Raw genomic sequence first — 5803 nt, 5'->3', positions numbered from 1 at the left:
CTCTCGTCTCCTCTCGTCTCGCCTCCTCTCCTCTCGCCTCCTCTCCTCTCGTCTCGTCTCCTCTCGTCTCCTCTCGTGCCACACAGACAGGACTGAGCTGGATGAAGCACCTGTTCCTTGTAAATCCCAGATTGTTATTCCATCCTTTTGCCTACATTATAATAACTCTGTGAAAAGAGAGAGCAAGTTAAACCACCTATCAAGCTTTTCCACATGTTTGTGCCGCTTTGCATTGAATTATAACTAAAAAATAAACAAGAATTCAGCTGCAATATAAACAGGTACTGCATGGACATGTTGTTACCTTAGCAACTGTTTGGGGTTTGGGAGGGATGTATAGACGTGTATGATCATACAGTCAGTAGTATTCACCCCCTTGGATTTGTTCATATTGTTTTTGCGTTACAGACTGGGATTGAAATTTAATTCATTGTGATTTGTTTTTTTTGTAATTGATTCACACAATACTCTAATGTCAAACGGGAAAAATTCTAATCTTTTTATTTATTTTTCTTGTTAATTCAAAATAAAACACTGTTCATTAGATAAGTATTCACCCACCTGAGTCAATACACGTTAGAAAAACATTTGGCAGCGATTACAGCTGTGAGTATTCATGGGTGAGTCTCTAAGAGTCATTACAGCTGGGAGTCTTCATGGGTGAGTCATTACAGCTGTGAGTCTTCATGGGTGAGTCTCTAAGAGTCATTACAGCTGTGAGTCTTCATGGGTGAGTCTCTAAGAGTCATTACAGCTGTGAGTCTTCATGGGTGAGTCTCTAAGAGTCATTACAGCTGGGAGTCTTCATGGGTGAGTCTCTAAGAGTCATTACATCTGTGAGTCTTCATGGGTGAGTCTCTAAGAGTCATTACAGCTGGGAGTCTTCATGGGTGAGTCTCTATGAGTCATTACAGCTGGGAGTCTTCATGGGTGAGTCTCTAAGAGTCATTACAGCTGGGAGTCTTCATGGGTGAGTCTCTAAGAGTCATTACAGCTGGGAGTCTTCATGGGTGAGTCTCTAAGAGTCATTACAGCTGGGAGTCTTCATGGGTGAGTCTCTAGGAGTCATTACAGCTGGGAGTCTTCATGGGTGAGTCTCTAGGAGTCATTACAGCTGGGAGTCTTCATGGGTAAGTATGTAAAGCCATTATCACACTGCAGACCTTTAAATGCTCAAATCTACAATCTAAAATGTTTTAGGTTCTTGTCCTGGCGGCAAGGGGGAATCATCTCCCAGTGTCTGGTGGAATGCAGAGGGAAGCATGTTTTCCTCTAGGATTTTGCTTTCTGTTTTATCCTGAAAAACTCCCCAGTATTTGCCGACGTCAAGCATACCCATACCATGATGCAGCCACCACCATGCTGGAAAATAAGGAGGCAGTTAGTGATGTGTTGTGTTGAATTTGCACCAAACAGAAGGCTTTTGTATTTAGGCCAAAGAGTTCCATTGAATCCCACTTTGTGACACAAAACAAAATGTTCAAATCCAAGGGTGGGTGAATACTTCCGATACCCACTGTACGTGGGGAGAAGGGTAACTTTTACTTTTGTGTTTTTATAGACGATGATTTAATATACCTGAAATGTATTATTAGTTTTAAAGTTGTGTTTTTAAAGCATAGTGAGTGAATATGAACCGTGAGTAGTAGACCAGGATTGATGTGGAGATGGCTCTGGTCCTGGGTGTTACGTGTGGCAGATTCAGCTTCAGCAAGCCACACGTAACACCCTGGACCAGAGCTGGTTTAGAGACAGACAGGTGTGTATAGGAGCAGTATATAGGGAGGATCCCTGGTGTAGTTGGATATGGGACAGACAGACAGACAGTGGTGTAGTTGGATATGGGATAGACAGACAGACACTGGTGTAGTTGTATATGGGACACTAGACTAACTCCCTCCATGTGATTGTCTGAAATGACACCCTATTCCCTACATAGTGCATAGGGCCCATAGGGCTCTGGTCAAAAGTAGTGCACTATGCAGGGAATAGGGTGCTGTTTTGGACACCGCCTGTCTGTCTGTGGGGTGTAAAGATGTGTTGATTCTAATCACAATCTTTTTGTAAATTGCATCAAAATGTTTAAATGTCTCCATCGGATTTAAGTTACTGTACAACTGGAAGATGATTGGCTGATGTCTTAATGATCCTCTCAGGTGGTCACTGCTTTGATTGGACGGGATGACATGGTGCACAATGAAGGTCCACCTCTGTGAATGGCTGTTATGTTGATGGGGGCAGGTCTGACCTGCTCTCTCTCTCTGTTTCTATTGGTCACATTAGTGATCCGTCTGTCTGTAACTGCAGCTACTGTCTCAAAAGGCCTCCTTTTGGTCGTTACTAGTCAATACAGCCACAGAGTCATAATTATGGCTAAACCCTGTCTATTTCTAAAATGTTTATTCTTAAAATCTGATTTTAAACCTAACCACAATGATAACCTAATGCCTAACCTTAAATGAAGACCAAAAAGCACATGTTTGTTTTCATGAATTTTTTTACGATATAGCCAATGCCCTGACTTTGTGGCTGTGATACAGACAGGAAGTACACTAAACTACAGGTCACATGACAGAACAATTATAGAATGAAGTGCAGGTTCTAGAACCATCTCTGGACCTGACCAGTTGGCCATGTAGCTCCTGATTTGAGGGTGGGGACGGACACTTGTTTCACACTAATGCCTTCTATTTTACCGTCATTACGTCCCTAATGGTACCGATATTCCCTATGTAGTGCACTACTTTTGGCCAGACCACTGTCCATAGGACCTTGCGGTAGACTAGCGTCCTGTTTAGGGGGTGTACTTGTACATCAAGCTGCCTCACACTACAGAAACAGGATAGACTAGTGTCCTGCCTCACACTACAGAAACAGGATAGACTAGTGTCCTGTCTCACACTACAGAAACAGGAGATAGACTAGCGTCCTGCCTCACACTACAGAAACAGGAGATAGACTAGCGTCCTGCCTCACACTACAGAAACAGGAGATAGACTAGTGTCCTGCCTCACACTACAGAAACAGGAGATAGACTAGCGTCCTGCCTCACACTACAGAAACAGGAGATAGACTAGCGTCCTGCCTCACACTACAGAAACAGGATAGACTAGTGTCCTGCCTCACACTACAGAATCAGGAGATAGACTAGCGTCCTGCCTCACACTACAGAAACAGGAGAAACAGAGCCAACCTTTCTGACGAGGCTGACTTACCACACAGGTAATATTGGGTCATTTGAGTCACATACTGAGTGTTAGTGGATGGGGACGGTCTACTGTGTGATAGTGGATGGGGACGGTCTACTGTGTGATAGTGGATGGGGACGGTCTATTGTGTGTTAGTGGATGGGGACGGTCTACTGTGTGTTAGTGGATGGGGACGGTCTACTGTGTGATAGTGGATGAGGACGGTCTATTGTGTGTTAGTGGATGGGGACGGTCTACTGTGTGATAGTGGATGGGGACAAAGACCAACTCTGTCTGTGTTGATCTGATCCTCTGTCTGCATACCTTTCATACCTCTGTCTCTGTGTTGTGTGGGTTAAACTAGTCAGTCAGTACCTACCAATTAGAATCACTGTGTTGTGTGGGTTAAACTAGTCAGTCAGTACCTACCAATGAGAATCACTAAGGTCATTAGAGATCAGTCAAACTGAAATGTTGTGTAGAGTGGAAGGTAGGCACGTGTACTACATCATACACAACATGTGTACTACATCATACACAACATGTGTACTACATCATACACAACACGTGTACTACATCATACACAACATGTGTACTACATCATACACAACATGTGTAGAGTGGAAAGTTACTGTGTACTACATCATCATACCTCTGCCTTTTACATCTGTAAACAGGAAGTGATATCAGCAGCATTTAAACAGTACTGTCCTTCATTTCAGGTCTTCAGTCATTTCAGAACAAGAACAACGAAGATAAACCGTGAACAACAGCCTAAACGTTATTATCTGTATCTGAAGGCCAAACTAGATTTCTAACGTCGGGAATATTCTTAGATACTTTGCCGTAACAGGGAAAATGAAAACCTAAAATGCATTTAAACTGAACAATAAAAATGCGTAAATCATACCTCCGGTGCATTTTTGACATCTGACCCTATGAAATCTCACAGTTTCAACTTGAATTGTAAGGGGATGTGTTGTGTGTAGTGTAGTGTGAAGTGTGTGTACACTGTGGGAGTGGGACAAACATTAAGAACACCTGCTCTGTCCATTAGACTGACCAGGTGAATCCAGGTGAAAGATATGATCCCTTATTGATGTCATCAATCATTGTAGATGAAGGGGAGGTTTGTGTCAAAGAACTACAACGCTGCTGGGTTTTTAACGCTCAACAGTTTCCTTTGTGAACGGACCACCACCCAGGGTAAAAGGGGGGTTCAACTCAATATTAGGAAGGTGTTCTTAATGTTTTGGTCTCTGTGTAGGTTAATATCGAACCTACTGGTTATTTCCCAGCAAATCACCAGGACCTGAAAGGACCGCTTCTCCCTCTCAAGCTGTAGTGGTAGAGAACATAATTTTGCAGAGGACCTTGGTGTTGAGGTCCCTTCCCCCCCACAGGGAACGGAAGTTTTGATTCATTCTTATTTAACCTTTAACTAGTAATGGATCTAAAATGACAGACAAAAGTGAGTGTTGGTTTCCCCATTATCCTGAATCCTGTGATTTACAACAGATTGTTGTGGGAAGTTCTGGGAACAAAAAACTGAATTGGTTCCCGATAATTGTTTCCAGCTTCATCGGCATGGTTGTTTTGGAAACCGGCAATTCGTTTTAAGTCGAGTACAAAAAGTTATAGTTAATAGTCAAATTAATTTCAATGTTTTCCTATGCTTGGTGAACAAACTAAAGGGTGTGCAATATAGAAGGGTAGTCAGTGGACATTCTGAAACTTGTTTGAGTCAAGTAGGTCACATGACCAAGGCGCTATTGAAATTCGAATGTAAAAAAAAAAAGTTTACTTTGTTTACGCTCCCTAAGTAATTCGACTAGAAATACAAAATGATGCTCACATTTCCAGATGTTTATTCGCTTTGGAAAGCGAATTAATGTCTAAATCGTGAAAATAAAACCTGTGCAATGTTGTGCACAATTTTGTCCAATGGTGACATTTGCGAGATCGGTTTTCTATCGCTCATTTTCACGTTACGCCAATGATAGGATGTCACCGTGTAGGACAGTGGGTCAATAACATGATGATGACTCCAGTTTCTTTCAACTGTTCTGCCATATTATTATTCGACCATGCTGGTCATTTATGAACATTTGAACATCTTGGCCATGTTCTGTTATAATCTCCACCCGGCACAGCCAGAAGAGGACTGGCCATCCCACATATGCTCTCTCTAATTCTCTCTTTCTTTCTCTCTCTCGGAGGACCTGAGCCCTAGGACCATGCCCCAGGAATACCTGACATGATGACTCCTTGCTGTCCCCAGTCCACCTGACTGTGCTGCTGCTCCAGTTTCAACTGTTCTGCCTTATTATTATTCGACCATGCTGGTCATTTATGAACATTTGAACATCTTGACCATGTTCTGTTATAATCTTCACCCGGCACAGCCAGAAGAGGACTGGCCACCCCACATAGCCTGGTTCCTGTCTAGGTTTCTTCCTAGGTTTTGGCCTTTCTAGGGAGTTTTTCCTAGCCACCGTGCTTCTACACCTGCATTGCTTGCTGTTTGGGGTTTTAGGCTGGGTTTCTGTACAGCACTTTGAGATATCAGCTGATGTACGAAGGGCTATATGAATAAATTTGATTTTGATTTATTT

The sequence above is a fragment of the Oncorhynchus clarkii genome, unplaced genomic scaffold (genome assembly GCF_045791955.1).
Source record: "Oncorhynchus clarkii lewisi isolate Uvic-CL-2024 unplaced genomic scaffold, UVic_Ocla_1.0 unplaced_contig_9419_pilon_pilon, whole genome shotgun sequence".
Classification (NCBI taxonomy): Eukaryota; Metazoa; Chordata; class Actinopteri; order Salmoniformes; family Salmonidae; genus Oncorhynchus; species Oncorhynchus clarkii.
This window is presented reverse-complemented; position numbering follows the sequence as displayed.